This window comes from Triturus cristatus, chromosome 7 (assembly GCF_964204655.1).
Source record: "Triturus cristatus chromosome 7, aTriCri1.1, whole genome shotgun sequence".
Classification (NCBI taxonomy): domain Eukaryota; kingdom Metazoa; phylum Chordata; class Amphibia; order Caudata; family Salamandridae; genus Triturus; species Triturus cristatus.
The window spans coordinates 1,643,580,950-1,643,593,567 of record NC_140590.1 but is presented as its reverse complement, the minus strand read 5'-3'; the positions used below and the strand labels follow the sequence as shown (position 1 = coordinate 1,643,593,567).

Here is a 12,618-nt window from a genome sequence, read left to right as displayed (position 1 = left end):
TTTATTGACCGCATTGCCTTGCTTTGCAGGCGCTGTTCCTGCAGCATGCACTGTTCCAAGCCGGAGAACACGGTGCCCTCTCCTTCTGTTGCAGTGCTGCTCCTGGGCCTTGACCTGGAAATGGCCTGTTCCCTTTGCCTTGGTGTTGGTGCGTCATGACGGGGCATGTCTGTCACACCCTAACTCCCCTCTCTCCTGTCGGTGTCATCGCCTGTTGCTGGGACTTCGTCCTCAAATGGAGGCAGTGGGGGCACATGTGCGCGCTTCCTGCGCTGAATTGGCTGCTGCTCTGTCTCATCGCTGGAGTCCGCAGGGCCTGCAGGCTCCTCTCCCTCTGCGCTGTCTTCTTGTGGCATGCCGTGTGCTGTGGATGTAAAGGGGACTACATGAGTTTGTGTTACTGTCTGCATGTGGCACTCAATAAAGTTACAATTCTTTGACGGCTAACCTCTGATACATTTCTATTCAATGATCCCCAAAACACATATGTTGCATTTAATTGTGATGGTGTCATGGACACACAGTCAGACACAGTACTACGAGTCCCATGATGCATTGCTGGGTGTGCTGTAAGACCTGGGCTGGATTGGCATGTTGGGAGTTTACTATGTGCATTTGGGGGAGTGTGCAAGGGATGGGGAGGAGTGCAGGGTGATTTGGCATGCATCTTACCTTGTCTGCTGGATGAGGGGTCGGAGCTGTCTATTGCCGCCAAACCACCAACGCTCTCAGGCAGGAGGGTAGACTCCACGAGCTCCTCATGGGGGGTTGGCTGCTCTGCAGTGGATGGTCCTCCTCCAGTCTGATTGGCATCCTTGAGTCTGGCTGCCACCCTCTCCTTGGACCTCTGGCGCATATCATACCACCGCTTGCGCAGCTCCTCGATGGTGCGTGTGGTGACTCCAACAGCATTCACCTTGCTCTGTATTTCCAGCCAGATTTTCCTCTTCCTGGCCTCTGGGACTTTGAGTGCCTTCTTCCCAAACAGGAGCTTATGGCTGCAGACCATCTCCTCAATGAGGACCTCCTGCTCCTTTTCTGAAAACTTGTGTTTTCTCTTTCTTTTTTCTGCATCTTTGCCCTGCTGGTTTTGTTTGGGATCCATTGCTGGTTGCTGTCTCCAGGAAAGCCTCCTCACACTCCACAAGCAGACTCTGGGTGTGGCTCAGGTGAGCAGGTGCAGGCAATCACTACAGTTTCCTGTTTGTGATGTCATCAGCCTGCACCAGGCTTGCAGATTCCCGTTTTGCGATTTCTTATTTAGCGAATTTCGCTATTAAGAAATCGCAATACGGGATTCTGCGAATTATTTGCGATTTTTAAGGAATCGCAAATGATTAGTGATTTATTTTATACATCCCGTTTAGCGAATCTGATTTTGCGAATCGCAAAATCTCGCAAATTAGGATTCGCTAAAGGGGAGTTTGATACATATGCCCCCTAGACTCTGTGCATAACGTATCATCCTGAGCACCTTCCTGATGGCATTAACATCACTGAGCGTTCTTTCGTTAACCATATTGAAAATAGATCACACGTTTAGCAGACCATTCACCTCTTTAGGTCTCATGCCTAGCGTTGCAGTGCGCAGCACTGCTCGCGCAGCGCGAGACCTCTTGTACGGGGTTCTGAAAGCTGACCACACGCTTGTGCGTGCGATAAGGCTTTCACCCGCTGCTATTGGCTTGCGCGTGTTTTTTTTTTACAGAAATAAGGCATACAATTGAGCAAAGGCGGGCGCATGTCCCGCCTTTGCTCCGCCTTTGCTCCGCCCATTCCCGATGGTGGCTAGCACGCGCAGCAGCGCACGTTCGCCTCGCTGCCGCGCTCCCCCACCCCCGCTCCTCTGTGGTGCGTGCGCAGCTCCCTTGCCCCCGCTCCTCTGTGTTTATTGTTGGGATCAGATTCGGCACTCTCGCCTTCTTTCTTGTGCTCTCCGGGATAAACCCTGTGTCATCACCCACGCATTTTGCAGCAAAGATTTATTATATAGCTTATATGTGGCATTTCTATTGATTCAGTCAGGCTATGAGTGACGGTTTACTGTTGAATATATTTCACCTCGAGTGACAGTTTCTGGAGAATAAATTAACCACCAGATTGTCTCTGTGAGTTTTCAGTCACTGTAGCAGGGCATCAAAGCCAGAACTATTGGCTTTGCCAATGCTTGTTATAATTATGGTGCCTGTAGCTTCTGCTAGCCGTTGATCTGCTCTGTTCTGCGCTGCGTGCTGAGGCCTCGAAAGCAGCAACGGAAGCAGGAGGCTTGGGCGAAGCTGCTCTCCGCTGCCCCCGCCATCAACGGGCTGAGCAGTCACCCGACAGCAGCAACGGCAGCAGGAGGCTCGGGCGGAGCTGCTCTCTGCGGCCCATGCCATTGATGGGCAGAGTAATCACCCGAGGTGCCGCGTCATGAGCAGGTGAGGGGCCCATGGGTTTGCGGAGCAAACAAGTGTTTGTCCCTGTGTGGGACTTATATTTGTCCATTGTGCAGGTGTAAATTTTGCGCCTATGTTAGCTTGCCAGGGGCTGTACCAGGTGCAGTTCAACCTTCCTTTCACTCCCGGTGAGTACCACTCCAGGTTCTTGTCCACTTGAACATTTCAAAATGTACACATTTGCTGAATTCCCTTGACTAAGCAACATCTTTAAAATGCATAGTACAGTCTTATTTTTCTCTGTACTGAGGGATTGCAAACCTCCTCCTGTGTCTCCTTATTGGAACGCCTTTTGTTAGTTTTGCACACCGTGGTGTGCTCCTTAACGCACTGTTTGCTTTACCCTCTCCCACTTCACCTTAAGAGCCCTCCCCCCCCCCACTTGGCACACATGCAACCTTCCCCTTAGTGAGGCGGCCACACCTCTTCAGTACTCACTCCTCCTCTGCTGCATTTGCTGCTCTGGCCGATCGCCTCCCTCCGCGCCCCGGAGGTCTCCCCGCTCTGCCAGGGCTCAAATCCACCTGCACTATGTAAGTAGCATTAACCGCACTCAAATGTTACATAAATAAGGAACAATAAATATCTAAGAATGCAAGGCAAGGACGGTCTGACTTTCTTTTTCAAATGTAGCAACAATAGTTTGAAAACTGCCTTAACGCACAATGCATCTGATGTCCAGAAGCTTGTGATCGGGAATCGCTTTTTGGTATTTTCGATCTATAAATTTTGCCTTGAAAATATTTTTACGTTTAAGGCAGGGATCGACAAAATAACATCTGTTACAAAGCAGTTGAGCCAACTTAGGAAGTTACTAGCAAGCCGTTTTCCTCTGGTCCCCCCCCCCTGTAGCCCTCTGAATTCGGACTTTCAGGTTTTAAATGTTCTGTCTATGATAAAGTTGTTGACAAACATTTTTTGAAAGCGTAAATGTTTTGGAAACATCTGCGTGATCCAAATTTTAAAAGTCTGGGTAGCAAGGCGAGAGAAAAAAGGCTTTAAATAATTGCTGAGATATTTGTACAGATTCAGTTGTTTACTTTGGCGTTAAACACTTCCGCTTCCCCCTCTTTAAATGGTTAGATAGGAGTAAATCAATTTGTTCAGCATCTGTTGGCGCCTCATTAACATTTATTAACGAGGTCCTTTCAGCACACAGCTTCAAGTGTGAAACAAACTCCTGTTCCCACACCTGCAGTCGAGCCTCAGAGGCAGGTTAGATCTTGCCTTTCCGTTCCTCTACTCGGCACGTCTTCATCAAGTCTCTTCTGTGCTGCTTCTTTCTAATGTTTCCGCTGTGAACTTGCAACACTTCTTGTTTGCCAGTTTCACCTGTCGTCCCTCCTTAGAGTTGCTTCTTCCCTTTTCAAGGAGCGCTCTTTCACCTGGGCCTCTTCTCCGTTTAGAGCTAATGGGCTCTGGTGTGTTGCAGAACCCCTATAACTATCGTTGTCCACCCTTCTCGGGAGCTATTAGTGTGCATCCATCCCTTTTGTTTTCCTAGAGAGGTGCCATCCCAATCCAAACCACATACATCCACCCCAAACAAAACTAAACAAACATTTGCAATGCAACAGTACTTGCATTTACACGAGTATGAGCTGTTAGCATTTTAAATTACAATGCCTTTTATCTAAGTTTTGGTTTTAAAACCAGATAAATAAAAGGCATTGTCATTTACAATGCCAATAGCTTAACCTCTTCAGTGCCCATGACGAGCTGGTCTCGTCATGGGCCGCGGTTGCGCTGTGCCCATGACGAGACCAGCTCGTCATGAACCCCGCCCGCTAATGCAACGGCCGGCACAGGGCGGGGAAAGGGCGTGGCACTGAAGGGGTTAAACTCTCGCAAATGCGAGACCTATTGCATTGCAAATGCTTGTTTCCTCTTTCAATGCGTGCTGCATTCTACAGCACGCATTGAAAGAGGAAAATTTCTTGTAGGGATTGTTTTTGTGCAGGAAGGTGCCCCTACCTGCACAAAAACAATCTCCCCATGACACAGGCATCCTTGCACCATGGTGCAAGGGGGCCTGCACCAGTGCATGGCAGCTGTTCGTGCGCCAGCGCAGGGGAGAGCACAGGAATGCGACATATCATTTTAAATATGTCGCATTACTGTGCTCTGAAAGTCCAGCAGCATGGCGCAGCCAAAGAGCTTGCGGTGCCATGCTGCGGCACCTTCTTGTAAATCTGCCCCCCTGTTTCTATAATATGGGAGTGAGGTCTAAGGACTGTCACTGAGTGCCAATTTAATGTGTCACACGTTATCCAAATGATTTCTCTGTATTACATACATCTATATGGCGTAATCGTGCTTCTTGAATGCCTGTTTTCCCTGCCTACATATACACACACATCATAGGCTTGCTATGGTGACATTTAGCTAAAAAATATAGCATTTATGAGCAAAAAGAAATCTGACTCATAACACTCAATGTGGCTCAAATAATTCACCAAGTCACCCTACAAGTAAACTCACATAATAGCTCAGAGATCAAATAGAAGTAAGTGAAGTAGATGGGAAAAAAGTGCAGTGCCCCAAGCGAAGAACAAAATAACATGAATATAATTCTGTGTATTCAGTAACAAACGACGACATTAATGGAATTCAGGCTAGCTATGTTACTATAAATCATATTGCTCTACATTCCTCAACCAATAAGCCCAGATGCTGTGTGTCTACTGCAGGTCCACCCCCCTTCCATTCGTGCACGCCCCTTTGGTTAGGATACCATGGCTTTCTATGGATACTTCTCACATCTCCAGCAAAGACCAATTGACACAGCGTGTTCTGCCTCAGGGGCACTTTTAAAAGGGGATATCGCCACCAGAATGTCACTTTTAGTGATGTTCTTGTGGCGATAGCCCCTTCTCCTCATTTACAAAACAGCATTAAGCCACTTAATGTGCTGTAACGGCACCTTGTAAATAAGGCCCCTTTTTACGCTTGACTTAGTGTGAAAGGGGCGTGCAATGGGTGCCTTGGGTGTTGCAGTGGGCGGTCCGCTGTAATACCCATTGCTTTTTGTTGCTGCCTCATATTTACAAGGCTGGGGAATACCGGGTCTTGGACTGATGATATGGGGAGAAATGATTAATTTCTCCTTTTTAGGTCGAGCCTAGCGCAACGCGCATGCGCTGCTCGGCTCGACTTTAAGTAAGGGGTTTCAGAAATCCCCCACACGCTCGCACACGCTCGCGCGTGTGCTTGTAGTTTTGCCCCAGGCTATTGGCCTTTGCGTGCATCTTTTTAACAAAGACAGCACACAATTGGCCAACGCCTCTTTTTGTCCCACCCATGTGCATGCCCACCACCTAATGCTTGCGGTAATATGCAGCAGCAGCATATGTTTCCAATTATTGTGCCCAGAGGCAGGCGCGATAATTGGAAACATATGCTGCTGGTCGCAACCGTGCGCACACACCAGCAGCTCCCGCATCTCAGGGGTGACATGTGTTTTAAATTATAAAGCCCTGGTGCTAGCTCTTGCGTGCACGAGTCGCGGGCTTGTTTTTTTTTTAACAGTGCTGATTTACTCTAATTCGGAGCGCGGCGCCTGATGTAGGCTAACCGCGCTCCGTTTATTTTTATTTTTTTTATATTTAGCAGCACTCGCGGGATGCCGGAACTTGTTGCCAGCTGCCCTCCTTTCGAGCGAGAGGGCGCAGTACAAGTACCTTTCGGTGTTGCTTTTCAACCCTGGTAGTCCGTTGCAACCATGAGGACCTTGCACAAAATGCTCCTGCTGGGCCTCCGCGCCGTTGGAGTCTCCACGTGGAGGGTAAGTGTGACACTCTGCCTTTTGTAGAAGAGTAAATGTACATCACTTTTTCCAGTTCTGCACCTGCCGTTTCCATGATGGGACTCTGAAGGCTCCGCATACACTGCTCCGCGGGCAGGAGGGGATATGCCCTTACGCTGTTGATCCTTGTAGTTTGGTTTAACCCCTCTCTGAAGTAAAGGCAGGCAGTTGCACAGAGTTTGTGATCGATTAGTGTATTATAATTGGTATTGTTTTTGCGGTTCATCCTGGTTGAAACCGCACACAAGTCTGCCCTGTTTTCGAAGTAAACTATTTTGTGAGGCACGATCACTGAACCAGTAGGGTACGGTTAGTTGATAGCACGCGCAGTTGTGTGTGATGTGCCTCTGATTTTATTGGGGATTTGCCCTCCTTGAGGCAAGGAGGAGGATCAAGTGCAGCGAATAGTCGTATCTTTTGTTCCAAGTATAACTATCCAAATGTGTATTCATACTCCCCCCCCTGTCCTTGTTAGCCCTAGTTTCAGACCAATGTTTTGCAAATGCGTATGCATTTTAGTTCTTAGAAGTTAATTGTGTGTGTCAAATGCTGAAAGGTTCCATTTCTCTATTGTTTGACAATTGTGTTGTTCTGCAAGTGAATATTAATTGCCTTGGGACCAAGAAATCTATATTCTACTTTGAGAAGTAGCTTTATTAATTCATATTAATTTACTCATTTTGACAATGAAACTGGCAAGAAAACACGGAGAGACATTGTGAATCTGATGGATACAACTTGTACATCGTATTGTACATCATGCAGAAAGTGACAAATCTTAAGCTTCAGTTCTCACGATAGCTAATAAATAGATGCAGTTGAAAAGGGGGGGGGGGGTAAAGCTGGAACTTTAATGCACGTTTGGAGCCAGTTAGTCGCCTTACTTTATTGAAACTTTGGGCACTTGCCTGCAGCTCTTTCTTATACGTTGGAGAGTATTGCCTAGTATGTTGACTGGCACTGAAGTAGGCAATGGTAGTCTCTTCCTGTCTTTACTTATACTATGGCGTGTGGTTTTATCTATTTGTGGACACCAAAACGCATGTTTACTTTACATATTGTTGTTCTGCTATGATAACATGCCACTCCCCCATCACAGTCGAGTTTCCACCTTGTCCTGTGTTTTTTCATCGACAACCCCTCCCCCCTCACCCATCTGATGAGTTGGTGATATCACATTGATTTCTAGGAAATCTCACGCTTCAGTCTCACTGACTGCACAAACAACCAATTTCCAGTGCTAGTCTGTGTATACCACCCACAGTAGAATATTCAGCCCCTGCCGTATACATTGTCACCTTTTATTGCCTAACACTGTGTATGCGACTGGGACCGGTATCATCTGTGCGCTCAAGCTTGTGTATGTTGCCTTTAGTGGACACGGACTTCCAGCCCAGGTGTACGCTATTCATTGAGTGCACACTGCTTACAAGCCCACGCATACAGTGTTCTCAGTGGACATTGCTTAACACTACATGTCCTCGTACACCCTCACTCTAAGTGATAAACATGTGGACGTGATAGTGCTTGTTTGGAGCCTGTCACCCTTGATAAGGTACCATAGTCGCATCCCCTGCCTTCTTGTGCCTTGCGTGGCCCAGAGCACCCCTTTCTCTGCATGCGGCTGTTGTATGATATTCATTTTACACCCCTGCCTGCCCTCCTCTGTGCACACCTCTGTCGGTTCAGAGTCTTTGTTAACAAGTTGTCATGTGCCTCGTGTATTCAAGCATATTCGCCTGAAACCTAATGCCATTTCGTATACTGCAATGTTTTGTAGCATGTCAACTCCTCTGTTCTCAACAGTATGCATGACCACGTCAGCCCCATTTCAACTTCCCTGTCGCATTCTGTTTTCATTCTTCTGTATGCTGAAATACCCTGTGCTGTGTCTTGGCTGGTCCGCGTATTGTGTATACAATTAGCAGACTGTGTGAGGGAACATTTCCCCCACTCCAAGCAGCACAGCCGACTGGTGGAATTCCTCCACTCTTCAAAAAATATATGTATTATGTTAATCCATTATTCTTGTTCTGTTTTTCCATTTTATCCATAATTTTAACCAACTTTTTCCGTCTCCTCCACAGGTAGGAATCATGCTTTTCAACAAGAGACTGAGATTTAAATATTCTTCGTGAAAGTAGCTGTAATATTTTTACATGTTAACACAATGATTAACGTTATTGTAGTAAGTGGCTGTTAGGATTTAGTCACGGAACACTTTCGAAATGGGAGCGAAATGCCTTATGGGAAACACAGTCATCTACAATGCCGGTAGTAGTTTTATTAAGGAGCACCAATGAGGGAACGTCGTGTGAGCGGTTTTGGTTTAAATATGCATGGTTGAAAGGGTAAAGGAAGTTCGTCCGAGCAATGAACGCTGGGGAGGTAGTGTAACAGTTGAAGCAGGTATGTGAAGTGTTTTGATTGATACGGCTGTAAAAGTTTCAAGAAGGAAATAATAGATGAGTGGTTTCAGCGCGAAAGTAGTTTGAATAGTTTAAATAGAAAGGCGTGAGAGGGAAGGGACGTGAAGTAGAAAGAAGGGAAGTGTTGCTCGACATTTTTCAGTTTAAAGTATGGAGGAAAAGAAAGAACACAGCGTGAATGAAGGGTGTTACTTTTGGGTTTGTGTTTTGTAACACTTGTAGCAAAGGTTTTCGTGGGTTTCATGTTGAGAAGGTCACAGGAGTTGAGTAAAGTTTGAATTAAAACATGCGGTTATTGGGGGGATGCATTCGATGACGGAACAACATTGATATGAAGTCTGATGTGATTTACAAGTAAGGGATATACTATGAATAATGTATAGCGTTAATCTTGGTGAATTGAGATCAACATAGTAATGAATATTTTTTAATAATTTCAGTTACCCCTGAAGAAGAGCGTGCAGCGCTCGAAATGCATTGGGTGTTTTAATAAAGGAAACTGCTATGGACAATCATGTGTTTCCATTGTGTTCGTGACAGAGGCCTGGATGGGCACATCGTGAGCATATAAGTTGGGAGAGAGCATGATTCCTACCTGTGGAGGAGACGGAAAAAGTTGGTTAAAATTATGGATAAAATGAAAAAACAGAACAAGAATAATGGATTAACATAATACATATATTTTTTGAAGAGTGGAGGAATTCCACCAATCGGCTGTGCTGCTTGGAGTGGGGGAAATGTTCCCTCACACAGTCTGGTGATTTGTACAGGTGCCATTGGGGCAAGGCACCATTCGAGCATGCACGCACACTAAAATGATTCGAAAAAAGGAGATAAAGATTGATGAAAATTCTAAATAAGGAGTGCATCCCGCTATTATTTGATGTTTTGAATGTATACAATTAACAGCATCACGCTTGTGGCTGACGATACTATGTGCTCTCGGAAATCCTGTCAGTACTCTTTATTCTGCCTTTTGTTGGGCGGAACCCCTATGATTCCTAGTTACACGGCGGTGGTGTAGACATTATCTATGTGAATCAAGAGGAAACAGGAGTTCCACTTAGCTACATATCTTGGACATTAGTGTCTGTTTTGGGTCTCCGAGGAGATGGTGGGAGTGTGTGCATCATCCTCAATATAGCCAGAACTACTTCAGTGTCGGCTGGGAATTTTCTTTTGAGGCTGTCGGAAAGAAGCCCTTTGGGACCTTATAAGTGTTTAGCCATGCAACACCTGATGTTGTTGCACCAAGGATATTTTGCTGGGTAACTAAACACTTATAACTTCCCAAAGGCGAGACCTATTGGCTATGTCAATGCTTGTTATTTTCTGCAGCACACATGGAAGGAGCAAATCACCTTTTAGGATTGTTTATGTGTAGGAAGGAGTCCCTTCCTGCACATTAACAATCACCCCTGCAGTGCAGGCACCCTTGCAACATGACGCAAGTGTGCCTCTACTGGCGCCAGGCAGTTAAATTAGCACTAGGGGAAATACAGGGATGCACCGTTTTTTTGTAAATATGGCGCATCCCTGCCTTTAAAACAATGTCAGAGCACGGTGTTACCAATTTTGGCGTAACACTCAGCTGCGGTCCATGCAGATAACAGCGGTGGGGCCGGTTGGGGGGGATTTCGAGAGATGATGCCAAGGGAAAATTAAATCAATAATACATTTTCCTTAGGCATCGTCCGTCGGAATACCCCCCACCCGGCCCCACCGCTCTTACCTGCACGGACCGTGGCTGGTAATACCGCGCTCCGACATTTTGTTGTAAATATCTCCCTCCAGTGTGCCACGTCATGGGAGAGCCTTGGAAACAATCCTAAACCCAAATAGGTTCTAACCATACATTTCAAATGCTACTGAGTACTTGATTGGAGTTCAGCCACTCACCACCCATGATGATATATGAGCAATAGACCCCGGATCCAGTGGAGCTGGAAGAGTTTATCTCTAGTTTGACCCTTGACCCGGAGGGCAGTCAGGGTGTGGAGCTGCGTGTGATCCTTTTGGCTGGGAGGCAAAAATGCCCAAAGGACTTACAGCCGAAGAGCTGCCTGAAGTGACAGCAGCAACAAAGAGAAGCATCCGGTGACAGAAGCACTAAAGAGAGCCCTGGGGTGACAGCAGCACCATAGAAATGACTGGAATCTGGAATGACAACAGACACAAAGGAATGCTGCCTGCAGCCACAGAAGTACCTATGACATTAAGAGCCAGAAAATTGTCAATGATCACCCTCCAAGACAATGAGGACACCGTCCAGGGCAGTGACAGCGAATCAGTGATGAGCCCACTGTAGGCCCTAAGTCTCTTCGGTGGGGACACTTCCTGTTGGGCTTGCATGCTTTATTGAGAAAAAAATATTTTACCCTTTAGGGATCGGGCTTTCTTGGCTCAGGGTCTAGGAATCTCCTGTCTTGTCACCGGCCTGCATCCTGGTCAAGATGTGCTGAGTCAGCTGTCATGATGTCTGCAGGCCCCTGCTACAGTGGATTCGTTGCTGGGGGAGGCTCCCAGCCCTTCCTCTATCTCAGGTCAGGCCTCGTATGTCACATTCACTTGCAGGCCTGTCAGTCAGGATCTAGCCTTGGAGTCACCCAAATATGTTGACTGCGTCTGGCAGAGCCCAACCCGACTGCTTGCCCATGCTCAGCAGCAGCTGCCCAGCCCGCTCAGCTATCTTGAGTCTGTGGTGCTAATCCTTCTTGCACCTTTTGTGTTTCCACCGTTTACCATGTTAATTCATTTGTTTAAAAATCATCAGTCCATTGCTAGGTCTCGCCTACGTAGCGCGCATGCGCTGCATAGGAGGACCTTTAGCCGTCGTTCTGATCTTTTTGAAAGCACATACTCGTGCTTGTGGCGGCATACACCTTGCAAGAGTGCGCAGGGGCACGCCACAAGCACAAGTATGTGCTTCCAAAAAGAGCAGTCTGCGCGCGCACCACTCCCGGGCTCACCTCCTGCTCTCCCTCTCTCTCACGCTCATTCCTTTTTTTTTTTTTTAACTTTCAGCGTCAGGCACGCACGCTTGTTATTTATTTTCTCTGTTCAACTTTTTATCTCTCTGCTCCCTGTTTTCTCTTTTTGTTGCCCATTTAATTTCTTTCCATGTTCCCTATTCTCTCCCTCTCTCTCTCCCTCTCTCTCTCTCTCTCTCTCTCTCTCTCTCTCTCTCTCTGTTCCCGATGCTCACTCTATTCCAACTTTCTGTTTTCGATTTTCTCTCTCTACTCCATGTTTTTTATTTCTATTGCAAGCTCTCGGTCTCTATTCCATGTTCTATCTGTTCTATAGTCTCTCTCTCTCTCTTTCTCTCTCTCTCGCTCTCTCTCCGTCTTGGTTTCTGATTTTCTCCCCATTCAGTCTTTTCTAGCTCTGTTCCCTGATCTCTCTTTCTCTGTTCACCAGTCGTGACATTTGCTTTTTCTTTGTTCCCTGTACTTTCTCCCTTTGTTGCCAATTGTATCTCTAATTTCCCTCTTTACTATTCGCTGCATAACATGCGCAATGCATTGCATCATTTTGTAGGAGCGCGATTAACGCATGCACTTGCCTACAAAGTGGCATTGCACAGTGGCTGTATCATCGTGCTTATTTTGTTATTCCCCTTTTAAAAGGAAACTTTTCTTCAAGCTGTACAGCATCTGCTCTGATGCTGTTTGGCATTAAGAAAATACATTGGTATAGTCAATAGGGTCTCTAAGTTACACCAATTGGATTTGCCAATCCTTGTTTCTTTCTGTGCTTTGTTTTCTCAGGTTTCACATTTGCTGCCTGTTCGCCTTTCTCCTTGCTGTCCCTTATTCTCGATTTGTTGATGTATCTCCCACTCTGTGTGATCCCTCTCTTCCCTAAGCTCAGTCTCTTTACCGCTCTCATTGCTCGTTTATTCCCTCCAAGTTCTGCTCTCTCTCCGTGTTTATTTCCTCTATCA

The 12,618-nt window shown here is 46.5% G+C and overlaps 1 long non-coding RNA gene across 1 annotated transcript; it reads left to right on the top strand.

Moving 5' to 3' along the window:
* Nucleotides 1-8,564: 8,564 nt before the first annotated feature.
* On the top strand, nucleotides 8,565-9,614 carry LOC146812616 (uncharacterized). Its single transcript, XR_014965969.1, has 2 exons — nucleotides 8,565-8,652; nucleotides 9,113-9,614. It is a non-coding gene; the product is annotated as an uncharacterized LOC146812616 (long non-coding RNA).
* The last annotated feature ends 3,004 nt before the right edge of the window (nucleotides 9,615-12,618 follow it).